The sequence below is a fragment of the Mus pahari genome, chromosome 12 (genome assembly GCF_900095145.1).
Source record: "Mus pahari chromosome 12, PAHARI_EIJ_v1.1, whole genome shotgun sequence".
Taxonomy (NCBI): Eukaryota; Metazoa; Chordata; class Mammalia; order Rodentia; family Muridae; genus Mus; species Mus pahari.
In genome coordinates, this window is record NC_034601.1 from 38,147,860 (window position 1) to 38,172,453 (window position 24,594).

The 24,594-nt window shown below is 39.0% G+C and overlaps 1 protein-coding gene across 28 annotated transcripts in view; it reads left to right on the plus strand.

Moving 5' to 3' along the window:
• Zbtb20 (zinc finger and BTB domain containing 20) overlaps positions 1-24,594 on the plus strand; it is a 726,359-nt gene that overhangs the window by 477,416 nt on the left and 224,349 nt on the right. The window contains exon 1 of one of the 28 annotated variants that reach the window (XM_029544681.1): positions 16,295-17,596. The exons of the other annotated variants lie outside the window; for them this stretch is intronic. The gene's annotated coding sequence lies outside the window, so the exon portion shown is untranslated. Of the gene's footprint in view, positions 1-16,294; positions 17,597-24,594 lie in introns of those variants that run through there. 28 annotated transcript variants of the gene reach the window in all.

A 24,594-nucleotide genomic window follows, 5' to 3' on the forward strand; every position in this document is an offset into this window, starting at 1 on the left:
CTGCATCATGTTATTCACATACCCTTTTCTATATTTATTACATTTTCAGAAAAATACCGCCGTGATAAGTGAGTAAAAATGGATATTAATCACATTGTTGAGAAGCAGCATTAAAGCACGCTGGCGGACTCTTCTGCATCATGTGTTTGCCTCCCACACTGATCCTTATGTTGGCTCCCTGATGAACATCAGAGACTGTTTGCCCTGAACTTCATCTCAGGTTCCTTATAGCTGCTGTTTCCATAAGCTAGTGCCAGCCGTGTCCAAAGCTTAACTAATGAAAAGTTTAAAAGGACCAAAACAGTATTATTAAAGCAGTGTGCCTAATAGCAAACCAACATAGGAAAGAGCATCACCATTCATTGTTAAGAATAAAGCCACTGCCAGTGACATTTTGACATATGTTTATGATATTTCCTTGATAGTCACTATTCTGGATTCATGAAAAAAGTGAGGAAAGATTATAGGAGAGGTAAAATTTAAATATAGAAAAAAGTACTGTGTTGAACTCAGCTAGTAATTGTCACAATAGTTAACAATCCTGCTGATCATCAAAAACACAATTACTGCTCGCAAGGATGGTAGACTTTTTATAGTTGTTGTGCTAAGATTAGTAATTAGTTCCTAGAAGTATCTAGATGGGAATTCTTAGTCTATTAAAGAATGGCAGTGAGTGCTCCAGGGCTCTGCACGCTGGTGGCCCATGTTCAGTGTAGAAGGCTTGGTAGAACAATGAGCACCTCTGCTGTAGAAACTACAGTGAACTGGATGAATGAGATAATAATAAGTCAGTTAGAGATATGCAAAGGCGAATCCAATGTTATGAGTTGTGAAAACATGATAATGGATGAAAGAAAATTCAACTGTGAGATGGAAAGGCATGTTTAGAAGTGATGAATTTAGAAGTAAGATCCATCCTGACTACTGGACCCTAGATTTGCAAAGTTTTATTGGAAAACTGTTGAGAAAATTAAAGAAAGACTTTGTGAATAGAAAACTCATGGGCCTAGCATAGAATGTCATGCCTCTACCCACAATGGATGTTAACATCTTCATATTAATACTTCTTTTCATGTACTTGTAGGTAACCATTTCTACTGATTAGTGGGCACGTGTGTTATACCATTGGATGCTATTACACATTCTCTGTATGTCTGGGTGAGGGAATTCTAGATGTACGTTAGTATGTATTTGTTGACACTTCTCTGCATTTACCTATCTGTCAATGGGACTAGTAGGACATGGATTCTTCGTGGGCAAGAACTCCTAGTCGAAGCCATGTCCTTGCTGCTGCCGCTGCTGCTGCAATTGCTGTAGCTTTCTCATTTTAGTCTGAAGGTACAGGACAGCTTTTTAGTTCCAACCTAACTTTGGAAAATAGAAGTTGTATCCGATATAATTCAAAAAGACTTGTCAAATGTTTACCACTGTTCTGGTAGCCAATAGATTTAGACTGTTTAAAATGAGTATAATTTTCCATTGTACAGCCACAGTCTGTACCTCCTTGCTGTCTGAAGACACTACCTGTTACATTATCCTAATGTTCCCTGACTCTTGGTAAATTCTGTACTGTAAGAGATATCTCTTGCTGCATGCTCCATAACTCAGTGCTTCTACCCCACTCAAGAGACATATTCTGCCCCACTAGGGATCATCAGTATGCTTTGGGCTTCTAGGGAAAATAGTCTACTACCTTAGATGATGATTTTACTTGCAATAATTTTCTCTACTCTATTCATTACCGACCTTCACAGTCACTCTGTATATTATTTCTTATGAGGAAGGTCATATATTTTTTGACCTAGAGAGAGAGAAAAAAATAGAAACAATAAACTAAATTTAAGGTTACTTCATTTACAAAAGACCAAGGCAAGCAGAGCAGACTTATATTTTTAATCTAAGTTCTTTTATCTGTTTAATTTGATAGTGGGAATTAATTGCACTATTCTTAATATCACTACAGCACAACTGCAATTAAAAGATATTCTTTATAACCATTTTCCATCCCTCTCATACATATATCAGGTCACATACTAGTCTGTTCCTGAAATTTTCATTTTCTTCATCATTGTGAAATTATTTCAAAAGAGGCAGCAGAAGTCCATTTGTATCCTAGTAGTGTTAACTGAAACACTATGGTAAGCTCATAACAGTGCTGCATTGTCTTCCTAAAAGGTAAGGAAAGAGATGCACTGGCCAGAGAGAGGAGACAATATACTGGGCCTGTCAGAGATGCATGACGGGTTTTGCACTAAGGTGGGCAGTTTCTTTTCCTGTTTAATTTTCTTTGGTTTGTATCATCCTCAGCATTACCATCCCTGAGATTCAACAAAAAGCAGGCTGGTGTTCCTGTGTATCACCTCTAGCAGCACTGAACTGAGTGATATCATCAATCAGATGACAGCACAATGAAAATGGATAGAGAACCCCTCCATACAGTCAAATAGTGTTGACTAAGCAGATACTTACACAATATTTAATTGGAGGTCAATATTGGGAGTTACTGATTGATGTTTCTATGGGAATGAGCTAGATTAACCCTTGTTTGATATTTTTTACTGCAAAATTACAAAAATTAGTCAGTGAGTATATATCAAGCTCTTTTAAAGGAACATGAGTATGTAATTTACTTTGAGCTTGCACTAAGTGCAGACACAAAGAGACATTAAGATGAGGTCACTGGTAAGGAATGAAGGCTTTGTCAGCCACTGTGGCCAAGATTTTTGTCTATGAAATTGTTTCCCAGATATTCCTGATCCCTAAGTTTCATAGTTACCTGTGAAATGTGTCTAATTCTGAGTCTCCCTGTGGTGGTTTGAATGACAGTGGCCCCCACAGGCTCGTCTATTTAAATCTTTGCTCTGCAGTTTGAAGTTGATAGAACTGTTTGAGAAGGATCTGCATACTGGTCTTGTCGGGGAGGTGTGGCCTTATTGAAGGATGTGTGTAACTAGGGGTGGGCTTTGAGGTTTCAAAATCCCAGACTAGGCCTGTTTTTGTTCTCTTTGTCTTCCTCCTTTCGATCAGTATGAAAGCTCTCAACTACAGCTGCTCTTCCAACACCATGCCTGCTGGCTACCATGCTTCCACCATGATGTTCGTGGGCTCACCTTCTGAAATTGTACGCACGTCCCCAGTTAAATACTGTTATGAGCTGCTTTCTTCATGGTGTCTCTTAGTAGTAGAAAAGTGACTAAGACACCACCTTAGCCCTAGAGAACAGGAAATTTCATTGAAGAACCTTAGCCTTTCAACCTCAAACCTAGGAGGTATTGCCATGTAGGTACAAATGCTTCCACACCCAGACAGGGAAGGCAAATTATAGTACGTGACGTACAGAAAATGTTAAAATCCACAAACTGGCCATGGCTGCGGGTTGCTATAGAGTATATAAAACTGATTGGCTGGGCATAATAGAAGACAGCCCCGGCAGCCAGTGCTGCTCCAGGTTCACAGGCAAAGATGGAGAGTATCCTGGCAGAGTTCATGTTTCCTATTCGCCTTTGTGGTCTCAGCATGTCTCCAGTGTAAATACACATGTGACTGTGGCCTGTGCACTCATTCACACTTCAGGGAGGCCCGTGGTTTCCTTTTCTCCCTCCATCTTAGCAGTGGGCCGCCTGCAACCTTTTGATCAAGCTGACTTTGTACGTTATATGACTGAACTCCGCTGTGCCAAACATCCTTGAGGAAGTTGACATTTGTGTACTTTGAAAGAAAAAAAGAGAAAAGTGAATCCCAACTGCTTCCTCCTGCCCTTTTGATTAAGAGAATGGTAAGCCAGCAGGAGAGGTGCTGCTTTTAACAAGCAGGGGTATGCGGCAACTGATTGGTATCTTTCTTTGAAAAAAGTAGGAAAGATTGATGTTAAACAACACTAATCAGAGTTGATTACAGGGACTGAATGAATTCATTGATGGGAAGGAGCCATGGTTCCAGAGACAACAAAAGAGATTAGATAATAGTCAGGGGGATCGTATTGGGACTAGTCTGCTCATTGCTGACCACCAGGAATCCATGCCTGGAGCTCCTTAGCCATTTCTTGAAGCAGGCATTCGAGAGTACTAAGCACAGTTCTTGCTCTGACACATCCCCTGCATGCTGCCCAGACGCCTCTTACTCTTCCTTCCGGCCTTAGCCCTCCCATGACTAAAGTAGCGCTTCATGCCAATCTCTGTGGGCCTTACCCCTTAGCCCCAGTTCTTCAGGACTAGACAGGTACTGCGCTATCTGACAGTACCTGTGGCTTCCTCAGTGGGCCACACTCGGCCTTGCTCTGTCCCTTTCAAATCTTTCCAGTTGCATTTACCTGGTGTCCCGCCCCATCGACTGTGATTTATCCAGTTCCTTCCATCCTTCAAGTTCCATTGAAGGCACCATCTCCTCAAAACTTACTCATTTATTGAGCTTCTTCATTAAAAGGCACAGTCCCACACCTCTGCTCTCCCTCGGAGATTGATGCTCAACTTAATTACAAGTGCTTATCACTCTGTGTTCTAATTAGTTGGATATTTATTTTTCCTTTTTCTTACACCACAGAAATATTTCAAAACAGAAACTGTGTCTTTCATCTTGTTATTACAAATGCTAGCAAAATATTTAGGACATATTAGGCATTTGGTTAGACTGACTGAATGAATGGATGGATGAATGAATGAATGAATGGATGAATGAAAAAACAATTCCCTTCATCCCTACTTTTTCCTTTTGAAATAATCTCCTAAGGTAGAAACAGAACTCAGGATGAAAATCTTTGACAATATGGATAGCTTACTGGTTTTCTTTTTACTAAAATTGTAAAGGAACAGAGAAACTGAGAAATCAAACGTAGGAGCTTTTAGTCCTTCTCCTTTTCCTGATGTCTACATTGTTACAGGCAGTACTCTGACTACAACATGAGGAAACCTGTGGGAAACTGATTAAAGCAGTGATGCTCTCATTTCTACCAGAGAGTGAGGGTGTGGCTTATTAACAAATGCGGGCTGCTGGTCTATGACTATTAATTACAACCTGCTAGTGAGGGCACTTTCTCTTTTAGGGTCCCCTCAAGTACTTGATACACATCATCAGCTGAATGTCACAATCTGCCCACATTAATAACCTTCCTCACATATTAAAACCATCACACAAGTGCCTTAGAAGCTTGATAAATACTATCTAATTAGTAAAGAAATACTAACTTTTAATAATCTCATATATTTAAACTCCTCAAAAAGTGTGGTTTTCTTTTTACATAGCAATAAGTGGACATGCCTTGTTTTTCACTCAACACACAGAGCAAACCATGAGATACCAGCTTCGGCTTCTCAGGAGGGCTCAGCCCAGTTCTCAGGCTGAACATGTTAATGTTACCTTAGCATCTGACTGATAACTCCTTAAGACAAAGAATGGGGTCAGCTGTTTAATAGCACCTTAGAATTCTACAAAACTGAAAAGGGATGAGTGGAGGTATTTTGTAGTCCAATGAGGCCAAATAAAGCTTTAGCACACTCACCAAATGTTAGCTCTGACAGTGGCTAAGACTGATGGAACCCTCTGGAGCTGAGACATCATTTTGTCATCGCTGAGCCAGTAAAGATCTCTTTAGTTTTTTGTTTTTTTGTTTTTTGGGGTTTTGGGGGTTTTTTATTAGATATTTTCTTTATTTACATGTCAAATGTTATCCCCTTTCCTAGTTTCCCCTCTGAAAATCCCTATCCCCTCCCTCCAACCCTTGCTCCCCATCCCACCCACTCCCATTCCTGATCCTGGCATTCCCCTATACTGGGGCATAGAACCTTCACAGGACCAAGGGCCTCTCCTCCCATTGATGACCAACTAGACCATCCTCAGCTACATATATAACTAGAGCCACAAGTTCCACCATGTATTTTCTTTGATTGGTGGTATAGTTTCAAGGAGTTCTGGGGGTACGGGTTAGTTCATATTGATGTTCCTCCTATGGGGCTTCAGTCCCCTTCACTTCCCTGGGTATTTCTCTGGCTCCTTCATTGGGGACCTTGTGATCCGTGCAATGGATGACTGTGAGCATCCACTTCTGTATTTGCCAGTCACTGGCAGAGCCTCGCAGGAGACAGCTGTATCAGGCTCCTGTCAGCAGGCTCTTGTTGGTATCTGCCTAGTGACTGGGTTTGGTGGTTGTTTATAGGGTGGATCCCCAAGTGAGGCAGTCTCTGGATGGTCCCTCCTTCCATCTCAGCTCCAAACTTTGTCTCTGTAACTCCCTCCATGGGTATTTTTTCCCCATTGTAAGAAAGATCAGTATTTGCCACATTTCAAAAGTAATAGGGCTCAGCCAGTAAACTGCTTGCCATGCAAGCATGCCTCCCTGAGTTCATGTCCGCAGGACTCACATAAAGAGCCAGGCACGGTGCAAGCACGCCTACCCCAGCACTCTGGAGGTGGAGATAAGAGGCGCCCAGGAGATGGCTAGCTAGGTGCTCTAGACAAAGGGTTGAGCTCCAGGTCCAGTGAGAGACTCTAAATAAGTCAAGAAGGTTGAGAGTGATGGAGGAAGACACCTTTTATCGACCTCTGATCTTCACACATACACGTCATGCACAGAAAGAGACGGACTCATCAAAACTGTATGGAAAGCCTTGCCTCTGTCTCTTTCTCCCCAGTTCCCTGTTTGCCCTGAGCAACTAGCTCCCTTATGTAATCAGTCCATGAGCTGATTGCTGATGTGACCTTTTGGTGGTCTCTTCAGTCATGGGTATGCCTTCAGCTCCTCTCTCACAGAGGCAATCCACTCAACGTTTTCAGTCCTGCCTCCACGCTGCATCTCACACTCTCCACTGGCATTCTAGACCACTGCATTTTTTGTTCATTTGTTTTGGTTGCATGGTATTCTGTTATGTAAATATGTTTCTGTTCATTCTGCTAGTCCCCACTGATAAATTTTTCCTATCATATCAAGCTGTACTCTGCTGCATACATGATAGATGTGCAGGTTTTTCTCCAAGACAAATTTTAAAGGTATCATTATTGGTTAAAGGGATGCATGCTTGTGAAATTTTGAGAATGCGACCCAACCAGGGTTAGATCTTCTTGTACCCTATTAGTAGTATCCAAAAATACCATTAAACACCATGATTTGATCTAATCATGTTGACAGCAAATGGTATCTCTGTGTAGTGTTAATTTTTATTTTTCCGTTATGTGATGCTAAGCATCTTTTGATCTAGTCTTCTATAGGATAGTTCATCTCCTTCTTTTTCTATTGACTTCAAATTTTTATTCCTACTGGCTTATTGCTATTTACATAATACAGGTAATAATAACTATATAAGCTTCAAATTTTCCCGTCTTGTCTATTTTTGAAAAATTTGCTTTTGGAATTTTTGGTTTTTGGCCATACAGAAATCTCTCTCTCTCTCTCTCTCTCTCTCTCTCTCTCTCTCTCTCTCTGTGTGTGTGTGTGTGTGTGTGTGTGTGTGTGTGTGTGTGTGTGTGGCTAGCTGGCTGACTGTATGTGAAATTCTTCCTGAAACATGGTAGTGTATGCCTACATGTGGGAAGCTGAGGGTAACTCTGCATCTAGGAGCAGTATGGGTTTCCTCTACCATCGTTCTTAGATCTCTAACATACAGACATATGACTATTGTTCCTGGAATAGTAAGCAAAGTTACTTCATGAGTTTGGAATATTTTTAAAATATTAAAATTGGGGAGAGGTTTATACAAAAAAGCTTTTCTCCATACCCAGTTAATGTCTCCTTACCCTTCTTTACTTTTGACTTCACTTTAAAAAGCAATGCTCTTTAACAACTCTTGGAGATGCTGGAGATACAATGTTGAGTAAAACCACAGGGGGACACAATGCCTAATCAAAAGCTAACTGTGGGGTTCAATAGGACAGGGAAATGAATAAGTGCACATATCAGAAACAGGAAGTATAGTAGAGTAATGAAAAGGAGAGTAATGAAAAGGGCTGGCCAGAGAGTATTGCTGTGGGTTTGAAACCAGCCTGAGTTACATAAAAAGTCTTGGCCAGCCAGGTCTATAGAACAAGACTGTTCCCAAAAGAGCAAAAGAAAACTTCAACTGGATATATGAAGCAAACAAGGAAGCACTGCCAGGAAAGAGGCATTTTTGAGATGACAGGAATCAGAAACTCCTAAACATTCAGCAGGGACCTTGAAGAGACTTTTTAGAAGCTCTCAGAGTGACCCCTGCAGTGGAGGACTGTCTGTGTTCCTGGAGTGTGAACTAGCTATGTGTATTAGTCAGGGTTCTCTAGAGTCACAGAACTTGCAGATAGTCTCTATATAGTAAAGGAATTTATTGATGACTTACAGTCTTCAGTCCAAATCCCAACAATGGTTCAGTAGTAGCTGTGAATGGAAGTCCAAGGATCTAGCAGTTGCTGAGTCCCACACCNCAAGAAGGTGAAAGAGCGAGAGCCANACTCCCTTCTTCCAATGTCCTTATATGGTCCCCAGCAGAAGGTGTAGCCCAGATTAAAGGTGTGTGCCACCACACCTTTAATCCCAGATGACCTTGGAGATCTCCCTGTCTTAATCTTCTGGATTCAATCACCACTGTGTCTCAAGATCTCCAAACCAAGATCCAGATCAGAAACTTCTATCTCCCAGTCTCCAGATTAGGTTCACTGGTGAGCCTTCCAATTCTGGATTGTAGTTCATTTCAAATATAGTCAAGTTGACAACCAGGAATAGCCACTACACTATGTTACTAATAAGTCATGGCAGCCTTTGTCACATGTGTCTGTGGCGTCTAACCCTGCTCATGATTCCTCTGAGCCACTCTTACGATCCACCTGGAAGCAAGGCTGAAGATTGTTATCATTGCTAAAGAAGGACTAGAGCTGATATGATTAGGAGCTGGTGAGATTCTTGTGCAAATCCTGTGATATGATTAACCTCAAAAGATGAATCATGGTAATCAGCTGACGAGGGATCATTAAATAGGACTTTGCCTCCACCACTGATGTAGCATCTCCCTGTGGAGCCTGAAGAATCAGAAGCCCCGCTGTGGTGCAGTGTTCTGCTGGACTGCTGTCTCTTCAGAGGGGGAGCAGTGCAGTTGCTGACTGCACTTTCTTCAGACTATGATTACTGACAGCAGTACTCTCTGATTGACCATTCTTCCATGACCTAAGCCTGCTCACATCCGCAAATGTTGCCCCACTATCCCCTTTTACAGACAAGATGACTGACTGTCCCCAGCGAGCGATAACCTTTGTGGTTGTGCTGTTTACTCTGCTTAAAATGACTTTTTAAATCTAGTTTTTTTTTTTTTAAATACTAAGAATCCTTCAATACTAATCCTTCATCCTAAAGCATGCTCCATCTGGAATCTCCATTTACTAGCCATTTTGTGAAACCATGGACCACATCTGTTTTTATCTGTTTATTTAAAGGATCTAGCTATTTTGCTATCAGTTGTCACTCATCTTTATCTTTATAAATGACATAACATCAAGAAAAGAGCACAGAAATAGGAATATAGGCAAGAGGAAAGTGAAGGTAATTTGAGTATATTCTGTTAACTGCTTATGACAAAATATTAAATACAATGCAGGTGTGCCTTGTTTGAGCTTTTTTAGTCCCAGGGACTCTCTGATGGCTTCCTAAATTCCCAGAGTGTACAGGGAAGAGTATGTGGAGGGATCATGTGTCAAGTTCTTCTTTTAGGATGTATGAGAGTGATTTTGAGCTAATGACCCCAGGATAACTCATTAAAGTGTACCTTACAGCATTCTCATTCATTCTCATTCTCTCTCTCATATATATATATATATATATATATACTAGAATTGGATCTTGTTTCCTACAATAACTCTAAAGATAAGAAAGTGGAGCTAAGGCTATGTTAGGACCCCAGCTGCAATATCAAAACTATGATATAAAAACAGGAAGACTAAGTGTTTAAGTCTATCCTTGACTACATAGTGAGTTGGAGCCACTGTGGGCTACCTGAGACCCTGCTTTATCTTAACCTACCCCCAAGAAAAAAGATGAGAAAATTAATACATTTAATTTAGCTTTTATACCCCAATAAGTTTTATTTGCTACTTTCAAACATTACTTTTTCTCAAAGTCTATGTAGCAGATGGTTTATTTTATAAACTCTATTCTTTCTGGATATGTTCCATAAATAAAAGGTTGTCCTGAGAGCAAGAAAAGTTAAGGAATTAACTTATATGGAAGTCTAGATACAAAAAAAAAAGTCCTAAAGTGCAGCAGGTTGCTGGCATCTGGTGCATTATGGGAGTATGAGCTTCACCCAAGTCAGTAACCTGACACACTCATATCTGATGAGACCAAAGAGAGAAAATAGCTCTTCGGTCCCCGAGTCGGGTTCAGTTATGAGTTGAAGGTGAAGTCAGAACTATTTAAGGTTTTGTTTTATTTATAGGCCTCACTATTAAGTGTAAGGTTTCTAAGAAAGTGGAAGACAGCGTTCCCAGCCCCAAAGCTTCTCACGGAATGAGCATAATGAAGCCAGTACAAGGATCCTCAGTGCACATGACTGAGAGTTGTAACAAACATGCAAAGTAGAGCACTTGGGACATTGTGAGCCTGGCCAGAGAGGAGTTCTCTGTGGGCTAGGGCCTCAGTGAAGGCCTGCTGATGCAGAAATGTCCCACTGAGCCTTGGAACTGGACAAGAGCAAAGGAAATTCTCCTGGAAACTGCTGGGATAAGTTAGGAGTTAGCAGAATAAGGAACCTGTGGGAGTGCATCAAGGAAGACCTAAGAGTATTGCCAGCCCACAGACGACTCCCAGCAGTCCCCCAAGACCCAGCCTCTGTCTGAACCCTGTCTACCACCAGGAGCCATCATAGGTCCTATTGTTTTACTATGTAATTGCTCTGCAATTTGATAATAGAAGTGCGGCCTATACATTTTCATAATCACCTCCAGAGCACATCCATTATGCAAAAGAGAAGCTTGTGTGAGAATGATAATCTTTATTTTAGGTCTACTAAGTACTGTCATCATATTAGCTCATTGGATTCCCACAATAAACCTCTTTGATAGGTGTTATCCATTGCAGAGGGAAGGAAAATGGAGTCCTCGAGAAATTTTAGATTTTATTTGGAATCCTATAAGCTGTACTGTCTCACTTTCTATCTCAATTTCTCTCTCTTACACAGGGAGAGAGAGGAGAGGAGGAAAGGTAGGGGAAGGAGAAGGGAGGGAGAAACAGAGAGAGAACAGAGAGAGAACGCATATGTGCTACAGGCATAGTCTAGGTTGAGAAGGTCTCCAACACTGAGGCGATGGATGGTATCTAGAAGTGCGAATGGGAATAGCACATAGAGCCTTTCCCACATTCCAAACCACCTATGGGATAGAGAGGCTTTTTGTTTTGTACCCCTGACTAAAATGGGGGAAGGCACTTTGCAAACTAGCCACGCTCTACCACAAGTACAGGAATATTACTCCAGGAGAAATTACAAGGTCTTTTTATTTTTTAGACTGTATGCTCATCCAACTTTCTATTAACAATTGCATTTAGGTAACTTATTTTTTAGATTTTCAAAACTATTACATATTAAAGTTTCCAGCATAGAAAAAGTAATAAAAGAAAACCATACCTTATAGCCTTGCAGCCAGGTTAACTCAAACATATGATTGAAAGACAACAGCAGGAAAATACTTAAATGTATGTACATATATGTAGATATGTAGATATATATAAGTATGCCTATATATATGTTTATTATATATGATAATACACATATTAATACCTATATTTATATATTTATAAGTATACTTATATATATACTTGCATCTATTTATTATTAAAATTGGCCTCCAATATCTTTTAAAATACAAGTGTCTTCTGTATCACATCAGAAAAAAATGTTTATGTATTTGCCAATATATAAATCTTCCCTCATTTATTTAAATAAGAATGATTATGCCATATATAGTTTCTTACAATTTTAACATGTAATTTTTTTTGCCCATCTCAAATTACATAATGGGAAAATTAACAGCCTTTTTAGAGAAATTGCTGGATTATGTCCTAAAATAGCCCCAAGCCTCTCTGTTTATGTCACATCAGAAAATACTGTCCATGAAAGTACAAATGTATGTACATGTGTGACATATCACAGGAGTTTACCATGATCCTTAATGTGATATAACATGTTAGGGTGGCCACAGGCGAAGCAGATAATGTGTCTGTGATCCTAGATGGATTATGGACTCACATGGAAGTTGGCGGAGTTCTGGAGAGTTTTAATGCTGTAGCTGATTACAGTGTCTGAGATTTTACTGCAATTTCCATTTGTGTTAAAACTGATTTTGTCTTCAAAATAAAAGCCTTTTTTTAAAAAAAGAAAAAGGGGGGGGTAATTACTTTTCCCATGTCAGAAAATCTGAATCCTTCCATTTTATCTCCTAACATGAGAAAGAAAGGCACTAAGAAATCTCTGAAAAGTTGAAGCAAAAACAAAACCTTTGCTGAGTGTTTCAGCTCCAGACATTTGTTCTTAGAGTGCACGATGAGATCCTAAACACTCAAGGCAGAGAGGAGATGCAGATGCAAAAGCATATTTATACCAAGGCTTACTATAATTCTAGTTAAAAAGCAGTTGGGGCTTTGAGAAACTATTTTGCTGCAGATTTTTTAAAATCTGCCCATAGACTTTTCAATAAAGAAGAATTTTGTTTGTGGGCATTGGTGTGATTGATCTAAATAAATGTGGAAGTTGTACGTATCTGATACAGAAAAGTAAATGAACAAGCAAACCACATTCTAACCTTGAAAGTGTGACTGCTTTTAATGACACAATGTATTAAGGTCAAGAGAAGGTGCCCTCGGCAGATGGAAGACTTTGAAAGTGAAAAGCCCTCATTTCCATTTAAAATGTGTTGAGTGGCACATGGCTTCTAAGGAATAAGTAGTTGATACAGTTAGAACCTTGCCTCATTTCTGTTGTCAGGTGTCAAGTCCTAGCTTTACCTAATGCTTTGCCCAAACAGATGTTTGCAATGGGAGGATGGGGCAAAAGCTGAAGGGGTAAACCCAGTAGGTGTCACACCTCTCTCTGTGGGACACTGGAAAAGAAACTGTCAGAGACACACCCAAGGCTTGACAAGCAATGGATTCTATACTGCCTTGATTTGTACCCTTTCATATCCTTTAAGGTCTGTTTTAAGAGGTATTTCCTGTGACTGTGTCTGTGGTCCCTTACTGTATTTTACCTTGAATTTGGTTTCTGGCTGAATTCAGCATTATTTGCATTTGAACCCATACTTCATTCAAGAATAGTTTTTCAGAACTGTTCTGAGGCACGCATCTCACTTAACTTTTTAAATGTACACAATGAAGTGATTAAAGGTGTTGCCTTCTTAGGTAGCACAGTGCTTCTGGGAGACTTGCTCTCACATCCCTTTGTGAAGATCTTTGATTGAGCTTTACAGAGGAGGTGCCATGTGCCTTCCTGTCAGCTTTATGGAAGCAATTTTTTTCATTTCTTTACCTACTTCTCATTCTGTGCTCTTTCTTCTTGCTCTTCCATTCTCTCTCTGTTTCATGAAAATTCATTTATCTGTGACATTTAAAGGCTCTGTCTGAGAGGTGTCTGGAGCTGTGGCCGGCTGTGTACATCAATAGCTTCTTAGGGTCTGGCACTCTGTCAATATTTGGGGGCCTTGATAACCGCACTTAACTGCAGAGCCTGCCAGCCATCATGCTCTTAGTGCCTCTGGAACAAGTCCGGATGAGTGGATATTAGCATGTCAGGTCTTTCACAACTGGCGACATGTGGTAGACAGTATGCAAGCATCTTCCATGTGCCTTCTGCACCTTTCAGTGCTCCTTGTTTATATGATGTCATTTTCTACTATATATAAAACCTGAATCTTCTGAAGGTACTCTTGTCAAAACCAAAGTAAAAGACATCATTGTACAATCTGAGTGAGATAATGATATATTGACATTACATTTTTAAGCTACGTTCTAACACTGAATCATATATTAGTTAATTTTATTATATGTAAATTACATTTTTAAAGGGCTGACTTTAAAACCAAAGAGAAAAATTATGTGATATTTGGTCCAGAGTTATCACTATTTTATAATATAAATATATTTTATCATATATTTCTAAAGCTGATGCTTCTTTATGAAGCATCTATCCTTAGTGTTTTACACGTTTTGATAGAAATTTATCTACATGAAAAAGAGACATTAGTGAATTTGAGAGATAAGGCTGTTTGATAAAATGCAAGCAATATACAATTTCAAATATTTTGCAGTTGCCTTTGCTATTTAATCAAAATGGGCCATTTATTTATACATTGAATCATGAAGATATCATTATATCAACTTGCACATGACCTATCTTAAATTGTACAGTGGCCTTTTAAGGTCTGTGAGAGAGAACAGTATTAACGTGACATCTTAGTTACTGAGTTATTACTGGCCCATTATGTAACCTTTGGATATTGCTTGAGGTGAGATTACTTCAGGAATTGAACTTTCAAGAAGGGGATGAAGAAGATGGGAGTTGAACAGATGTCAGTCCTTTCCTAGATATTTATTTACAACCTAATAGAAGTATGATTGACTTTGCCAAATTGCAAAGGTTTTAGGTCATGTTCAGATGAAATAATGTAGGTTTCTAGCTATCCAAGAGAATAATTGCCTTAAGTCCTTAATGCTCTTTGATGGACTCATGAAAAGACCTTCCCTGGACCCATTTGACCACCATAATTCCTAAATTGAATGGATTCAGATCTTGCTCAGTTTTGATTTTCAGTTCAGGTCCCTTACGTAGTACTCACACCTGCTATAATACACCATAGATTTTAAAGTGACTTTTAATAGAACTGAGAAAAGAAATGCCTAAGAAACAGCTTTAGTACAGTTTTCAGTAAAATTGAAGGTAAACCTGAAACCTCTGGGAGTGTTAGTGATATTTCAGGATGGTCAGTTTCTGAATCTATTTTGTAATTATAAGTCTTTTAGAGATCTAAGTGTATTTCACCAGTTATAATGTTTACAAAGTAATAATTGTTTAAATGCAGTTAGCTCTTATCCTTGGCAATAAGATCCATCAAAAGGAAGGAGAATGTCTTTAAAGAGGCAGCAAGAATGGACAAGGGAAAATCCAGCCACTGAAAATCTAGCAATATAAGAACAGACCTGAAATTTCAAGAATAAAAAGGCATAAATGTTGAGCTAAACATAAGAGAAGCACTTACAAATGGATTTGTGACATGGCTCACAATTTCTAGTTCATAGATTATAGAAGATAACAACATACCCAACTTCTACTGAAGAAACACACTTGATCTCTTGCCTGAATTTATACTTAAATTTTGTGATCTCAGAGAGGAGGTCATATATGCACAACACATGCACACAAAACATTAACTATAATGCATTTTGGGGTGATTTATTATTATTATGATTATGATTATTTCTCAAGGTATAACAGAGAATATTTTTAGCATCTTCTGTGGATGACATGGAGACTTGTCTCCTTTGTTGCTACTAATCATCCTCTAACCTATGAAGTTGTTCACTGTGGACAAGAGAGTGAACATAGAGAGATAAAGAATAGTGTAAAATTCCAAGACTGTGTCCGTCCCTCCCTCAGCAGAGAGGGCGGCTGTGATTTACAGCTCTGGAGAGTTCTGCTCTAAAAGAAATAGCTGTTTCCTTCCTTTCCATGGAACACCTGAAGGGGTCCTTCTAGGCACCTGTGTAATGCAAGCTGGAATCTGCTTGATGTAGAAATGAGCTCACTCCCAGAGAGGAGCACACCGATTGCAAGTTATATTTTCCTTTACTCAGGAATCTTTCTGTTTGGGAATCAATAAACGATCACTACTGGTGATTAATTATGAATGAATAATTTATTGCAATTCCCATTCCTGTCCTACTGCAGAGTCCACTTGCCACACAGAAGGCTCCCAAACAAGAGTTGTTGTCACTACTTAAGGAATGTTTTCTAGACTCCTCTCTATTTTAAAAGAAGTTTTTTGTAAAATTTTGATGCACCTACTGCAAAAATCGAGGTCACTGCCCTTGTTCTTTTTGAAGAAACAAGCTTTGGAAACAGCCTTATACTTCTGTATAATAAATGTCCTCTGTCTGCAATAATTATATAGTTTGTCATTTCTCATGATGTCATAGTGGCCCACAAGCTACCTGCTTAGCCAGAAGTTGGAGGTGCTATGACCAGAGCACAGAATATGAAGGTAGCTCTGTGAATCTCCTAGAATTATAAGCTAGGAATAGAATTGATTAGGTATTCACAAGAATAAATAAGGTTGAGAGAAAATGTGTAACATCTCATATTCTCATTACAAATTATAGGTTTTTGTAGAAAGAAACTGTATTAAAAATATACTACTCCAATCTAAAATAGAGAAAACAGTAGATCAAAATAAGTAATCTCTTTTCTGAAAAGTTCCCTGAAAGTGAAACAAATAGCAGCTTATTAATGACATTGTTTTTATATCCAACACAGTTTTAAAATGCTAGTCTAAAATTAACCTGTTGCATAGATGGTGCAATGTGAATGATTATTCAAGAAGACAGCCTGAGTTCTGCCTCATAGTTTGGGAAGATGGTACTCCACAGATATCTTTATTGTCTCCTCTCCACCAAAAAGAAAGCCTCCTTTTTTGGGGACCATGCATCTCAGCACAGCCATTTAATACCTCTAATTGAAAGCTGAAGACTTAGAAATCTAATTCCCATTGTTTGATCTCTCCCTGGAGAGTTCTGGTAAAACCGGTTTGCCAGTCCTTAAGTCATAGCAGGACAGGAGGCCTCACTGATCTGTCATCTTTTCTTCTTTGGCTTTGCTTCCAGTGTTTTGTTTTTGTTTTTGTTGTTTTATATTTCTATTTTTTCAGAAACAGAGACTTTCTCTATAGTCTGTGCTTGCCTGGAGCTCACCATGCGACCCAAATAGCTTCAAACTCATGGCAGTCCTCCTGCTTCAGCCTCTTGAATATTGAGATTACAGGCATGAGTCCAAAACCTACCTTGTCTTCATTATTGGCCCAGAGCTCTACTGGACCAAGGCAATGTTATTTTTATGTATTACATAACTAGCCAAGCTACTTTTGATGATGACAAGGGAAAGATTTCTAACACTCTTATTTCATTCCTAAATTTTTGAAATTCTCAAGAAATAACCAGTGAGGAATCAGAGTCAATATGGAGAAATCTGGAAGTAAAAGATTGACCACTGAAGCCATCCTGGATTCTGGTGTGCCTCTGAATGATCTAGAAACATGTTCCCAGTATTGGCAAGCCCAGTATAGTGTAAATCATTAACAAAGTTAGGGCAGGTTTACTTCAAATTTATCTTTTAAGAAATAGATATAGAAGAATGATATAAAACTCTCATCAGCAGCATGCCTCTGTAGTTTCTGAATGTGTGCAAATCACTACTCCAGTGGGAGCTGAACTTGGAAGAATGTATATTTTTAAATTTCAATTTTCTTTATGCAAGATCCACTGTTATTCAGGCAAAAAGAAAATGTCAGAAAACATCAGAACTTTTAAATGTACTTAACCAGGGTGAAGGCAGAGGAAGTACCACCAAATTTTTGAACAGAAGTAATCGTGTTACCATCGTTTCCTGTGAAGGTGAGCTACATACAAAAATTCGGCCCTTGTGAATTTTTGACTAGTGTGCATTTTTTCTTTATGGGGTTTTGGTTTTGGTTTTGGTTCTTAACTATAATAGACTTTTAAGGAAAATTTCATCACATTTCAACTTAGTTTTTGATGTTATCAGTCAATGTCAATGACCCAGTATCATTCCTTTGACAAAGTATTTTTAATTTACCTCCAAAAAATGTAATTAGAGGAAAGACAGCCTTAATTCAAGTGTTTCTAAGTGCTACACTCTTCGCCTGCCTAGTACTTCTCTAGAAACTAAAGATAAACAGGTAAATACATCACCATCACTAAAGGATGCTTACAGATTGGTGGGAGAAACAGCATACAAACAGTCATTACACTATGCACTGGATTGATTATGGAAGGATATGTGAGCGGTTGTATCAGTCTGCCTGGATAGTTCAAATACATATACTGCAGATGTAAAGAAAACTAGCTTCAAATCTCTACAACTTATAGTCAATTAAATACAAAGCTGTATAATACTATATAATTATCAAAAAGATCTTTACATCCTTAAATTTTAATTCTTCTATTAAAAAATGAGATCTAAATACCATTGGGATGTGCAAAGATTAAATACGTATATAAATTGTATAACGTGGCAAAGGATTATTAAAAATATGTCCTAATGTTTTATTTTAAGTGTGTATTTGTGCACATGCGTGCATGTGTTTGTATGTTCATGTGCCTGTGTGTGTGTGTGTGTGTGTGTGTGTGTGTGTGTGTGTGTGTGTGTGCACATACGTGTAGGTGCCCATAGAGATCAAAGAGGGACGTTGAATACCCAGTAAGTAGAGTTACAGGTACTTGAGGATCATCCAACATGGGTGCCGGGATCCAAATAGGTCCTCTGTCCATTCTCTTAACCATTGAGCCATCTTTCCTGCCCCAGCAATAAATGTTTACTCCAGCAGGGATCACTATAATTTTCTTTCACTGTATTGTAGCTACCTGGTCTGAGCTCTGCTTCTGTTTCTACCCCTCGTTTCTCCACAGATCCCCTTGGGTCCCACTTTTGACCTCTGTCCCCAGGTACTAAGTCTGTGTCTCTGCTTGAAAGCCTGTTGCTATGTTCTTTAAGAGTGGTACTATTATTTATAAATTCAATACTAGCTCATAGACTATGTGACATTTAGAGAGTGCTGTTCTTCTCCTTCAGTTCTAAAGGATAGTGCTAATATTAAGGTTTGCATTTAAGTGGAGTAGGGGCTGGGGACTCCATTATGATTACCAGCTTCTTCGTGGGAAACAAAAATGACTTGCCAAAAGTCACTTGGAAGCCCCGGGTGGGGAATGTTGAAATTTTTATGAGAAGATCTAGAATTCTTGAGTCTGAGTCCACCAGGGGTCCATTTACTCTGAAAACAGCAGCACAAGGAGCATCCCAAGTGTAACTTTTGTACTATGATACTGCTTTTCCATCACACAAATAAAATGTTGTCTTGCCTGTACTGGTCCTCCAGTTACCTGTGGCAAGCAGGAGAAAGGCGCTGTAAATTTCCTGCTCTGCAGCCAAAGCTATCCTTGTCACCAACGCTATCGTGTGTTAGATCACACGTCAGTGTCTGCAGTCGAGCCAGGCCTGGTGTCTCAGGTCTACTTGTTACCAGTGAGTTTATGTGCCTTGAAGCATATGGCCTTGATATATGATCCCAGAGCAAAGGAGCAAGGTATTTCAAGCTGGCCACAATTTTATTGACTCTCACAGGCTTGCTTTGTAGTTATTCCAATACGCTAGATGAGAAATTTCTGATGTTCCACACTATCCCATCCTCAGGACTCCATTTCATAATTCAGAGTCCAGCAAAACAACTCCAGTGCTTTTTGTGTGACACTGTGACCATGGGGATAAACAATTGCTTAGTAATTCTCTTTGAGGCAGAAAATGCTAAACATGGAGAAACCATTTCCCCTTAATGGGAGCCAGAAATCCTGTGAGTGCTTGAAATGGCATTCACAAGTCTGAATGGTAAACAGAGAAAAACAGGAGCACACCAGTTGCACAAATGACTCGCTTGTCACAGACTTGTCACTGCGGTAATCTAACATTTCGTTCACAAAGCCCGATGGGAAGTACGGAACAAACAGGCCCTGCTGAGGGTTTGGCTCCACTAAGCCTTCCTCCAAGCATCTGCAGCATCTTCCCTTGATCTGCCCAAGTTAGTCGGCACTGTCCACAGGAATGAAGTGTTTGACTGTTGCATTAACAAGTCGATGACAAGCAAGTTACTCAGGCAGTTGAAATGCTGCTGCTTTTAGCAGGCTGCCATTTTGACCTTCACTTTATCACACACAAGAACCCTAACAGAGCAGAGCACCCGGGAGATATCAGGATTGTTGCCACAGGCCTGTGCTGATTAACAAAGACCGCCAGTCTGGGGCTTAGGTATGATGGTATCGGGGCAGAGCAGACAGCTCCATGGGAGTTATGGAAGGTGATTCCTGGTAGAACATGAATGTTATGAGCACAATTGAACTGTCCCAAGGATTGCTCTTGTGGGGGCTAAGTGTACGTAAGGAAATTCACTGTCTCCTGTTTTCCCTCCCCACAAACATAAGTGTGCACACATGAATTTATGCTTTATATAACGTTACTATTTGGAAAATATATGTAGAAACTTATATGCCCACTTTTACACATAGTATTTACCACTTCTTGTGTTCTTTCTATTGGTAAGCTCCCCTAACCTCTTTCTCATTCAGGGTAATATCTACAGGAATTTAAACTGAGTCAGAGCCACACTTGTGTCGCCTAAAGCCTACTGTCTACCTCTACCTCTGTTAGCCTCCCCACAAATGATTCCCAGTAGCCCTCTAAGTCATCATCCGTTTATTTACAACACAGGCTACCAGCAGGGAGTGCTCATACACTGCGCAGTCTCCATATTCTCTGTTTGAGGAGCCCTCCTCCCCTTGGGAACCCATCCTTAGTGGTTCCTGTCAAGTGGGCCAAGAGCTGTCTTCACACAGAGCTTGGCTGTACTCAGAGCCTTGCCTGTCCCCTAGTCCCCAGGGTTCAGCTTTGTTGGTGCTACAGGATATCATCACTTAGGACAATGGCACATTTGCCCTAAGACTATACCCGTATTCAGATAGCTGAGCTTCTCTTATGCACCAAGGTGTCAGGTGCCTTGTATCCCATTAGACCTTCTAGGTGTATTCATGGGACAATGATAGTGTCATCTGTGGTTCAGATATTCCCATGAAAGGATTTCATTCGTTGGCTTATTTTCTGGCTGATACCACAGGTACTTTTATTTTCAGAAGTCTTATGTAAAATGGTTATCATTGTTCAGCCATGAGAACCAATTTTCTGACCAACACCATGGTAGGCCATAACCTTCTTTGAGACTTGGAAAATTGAGCACAGAGCTGTCTCCCAGGTGAAATGTTTTGATCTCATCCAAATATCTCCTGCTGTAATCTATACCTCCACTCTGTGGACCTCCTACTTCAGAGGACAGGTGGGTGGGAAGATGTAAGAAGAGGGTCCATTCTTTGTAAAATTCACAATACTGTCTCTGGAAAAGGAAGTGGGGGCAGCATGATGGAATAATTCAAAGTTTCCAAAAGAAAATACGTGAATGAAAATTTGAATTTTAAATGTAGTTTTACTCACTTTTTTGTTTCATTTTTAAAGTTCCTAATAAGATTTCCATAATGATTTTGTGTTTTCTTACTTAATAGAACTTAAATGGCAGAGAAATGATATGCTATATTTAATTCAGAAAAAAATAAAAATCCTTTTTATGGGAACTCTCCTTTTTCATATGCATTAGGGAATAGAAAATGGGAGAAGGAAGGCAAGGATAGGGCATGGAGAGAGAGGAGGGGGGTTTCTTCCTCTTCAGAGAAAGAACTCACTAGTATGCTATGTGTGTGTACTTATTTTAATGTGCATTTACTTATCTCATTATTTTAACAAAGAAAAGAAATATCTCCTGTACTGGAGTAATGTCATTAGGCTCAGAATTTTAGGACAAAAAAATGAGTTTTTTACTAGGATGACTTTATGTCTTTCTCCCACTTAGGAAGTGTGTGTATGGATGTTAGGCACCAAATATGTTTAATAAATGAACTGTGCACACAAGATCGGGAACAGAACAAGGCTCTAAGCCAACGTCTAAATTTTAGTCCATGCAACTCACCCTCAGAGATTATGTATTTTTAGTCTTATTTTAAACAAAAAGTTTTCTTTTAATTTTATGCATCACTGTGCTTAAATGGAACAGGACATTTGCTAGTGTGATAACTGGGACTTCATACAAGCTGTGCTACCTAAGGAACATACATGAGCAATCTCAACATCTTTATTTTATAGTTCTACTTTCTTTGTGTATTATTTTTAAAAGCTTTTATTTTCATTAACTTTTTCCCTGACTTAGTAGAGTTCAAAGAAGCACTCTATTCCCATCTTAAAGCTGAAAACATATTTTAAATGGGTCTGTTTCTTTAATAACTGTTCACTTAAGTAGGTCATAGTCTCTGATTCTTGGAGATTTTTTAAAAATCCAAATAATGAAAATCTGTTTTATATTTCCACTTTTAGCCATGTTTGAGTTGATCCTTGTAATTGTTAGTTTCGCAAAGTGCTGATTAAGTCAGAACATCAGCAGTTTTGTTTGTTTGGGTTCTCTGTTTAACAAGATCAGTGAAACGGGCATTTACCTTTTCACAGTTATGGTAACTATATACGAATTTTTTATTTATGCAAAGCTTTTTTTAAAAGTTTTTTGTTTCGTTTCTGTTTTTGCATCTCCAAACATCTGTACCGTAGTTAGTAAGGAGAGTAGCAGTGGTAGCTGGCAGTTTTCCTCCTCGTTATAAGAGAACTGGCTGAAATACAACCTTGCTTTCCATATGGTCGGCTTGCAGTGCACCACTGAGAAGGTATTGTGTCTTGTTTTCTGAAAGCAAAGGTGAAACTCATGAGCAAATAGCAGTGCCGGTGCCAAATCACCTGTTGATTGGTATCAGGAAGGCGCTTGGCAATCCAGCCCATCATCATCTGCTGGGAAACCTCGATGGATGGGCTCGGTTTGGTGGGAGCATTGGTCTGTATCAGGAGCATCTGCTTCTGGTCACTCATTCAGGAAAGCCTAAGATTCTTCATGTGGCTAGAAGTAAACGGAAAATTTTGCTCATGATTCAATGAAACCGCCACTGTATAAAATGCTTGTTAATTGGTGAAATGTTGGATTCTATTGTGAGAAACCGAGAGAAGTGGATGCTTGCCTTCACATGCCTTTGGCTCAGGGAAGACAGTGGTCTCAGAGTTAGACTTGTGTAATGTAAACTATTTCAAATACATAATAGTATAGAGAATCATCTGCTATACAGGAATCCTGAGCCCACGTTAGATTGGATTTTGGAATTTGGAATGTTCATTTCTGAACTTGTTTTTTATATTCTTAGTCTGTTAGTAGTTGCAGAGAAGTGGACAATTCAGTCTGTGGAATAATGAACTAAAGTATCTATCTGTGTGACAGAACCTAATTCACAGTAAGCCACATGGCAGAGCCCAGGGGAGCCCTCCATTCCTTCCTGCAGCTGATAGAGTCCTCGTGGCTTTAGCAAAAGGCCAAAACCAGGCAGTGCTTTTCTGACTCCTATTACCATGAGTGAGGTACTCTTTCAGTCATATATTACAGCTTATATAAAAATGAATTATTCTAGATATTATCCCTAAACTTAACTAATCAACTCTCTCATCATTAGGCATAATTTCCAATGCTTCCCATTGGCAAACAAGTTCAAATTTTTAGGTATGTAAATATGGAAATAGTTAAACACTAAGAAGTCTGTGTCAAAGCTTACTGAGTTTTATATATAGAATGTGCTGTAGAAAGTGTCAGTGCCTGCTCATACTGTCCTTAGCAACCTCAGAGTGTTCTCAAGAGTCACAACCTAAGTGGGCAGACCTTTGACCAGTTTCTCACCAATAGAAACTTGAACAGTGTCTCACTTGGTTTTACTTTATACATCGTTGGCGTTTCCTTTATGTGTTGTTTCCTTGTATTCTATGCCCATTTTTTTCTACAAGGTTTTAAGTTTTGCTTTTATTAACTTCAGTGAACTCTTGTTGTCATGTTCTTGGTGATATTGCAATAGAGTGTCCACATCTTTGTTCCTTTGACCCATAAAGATTGCTGGTTTCCTGGCCAATTTGTAATTCAGTTTTTGTCTTTAGCAGAATCTTTTCTAACTTCTGGTTTTAATGCAGTTGATCTTACTGATATTTTCCTTTAGAGTTGGTGTCACTTATACATCCTGATTTCTTCCACCGGCTTTCTGTTATAGTTCTGTTGCTCTTCAGAAAGGGTCTTGCTCTGGAGGCCTCCAACCTGAGATCCTCCTGCCTCAGCATATCAAATACTGTAGTTCTATGTATGAAGGCTATACCCAGCCTTTCTTCTTTCTCATAGTTTAGCTTTGTCTTCTTTCTATATTTAATTCTTACAGGATACACATGGTTGCTTATGGGTCAGTTTGCCTTATTTCAACTGCTGCTTTTGCTTTCTGGGATTTATTTTCCAAATGAATTTCTTGAAATTACCTGCCAGGTCATTTAACTTTCTCTTTACAATTGTGCTATCTTAAGTTATCCAAACTAATTCATTTTATTGTCAATGAATTTGCTTAAACTTCTTAATATTTTGATTGACTTCCATCTTATTCACTTTTTTATTCTGTTTTTATTTAATACTTTACTGTTTCCTTTATTAAATTTACTACATTTTATTTAACATTCCAGCATATTTATGTTAATGTCATTATATTATTCTTTAAGATAAAATTCATCTAAATGGAAGATAATTGATTTTATTGGTTATTTTCCTTACCATTTACTTTCTTGATGCACTTTAGAATTTTGTCCTGAAATTAATACTAATCATTTACTCTACTTTTTCCTTCCTTTCTTCGTTTTTGTTTGTTTGTTTGGTTGGTTGGTTCACAAA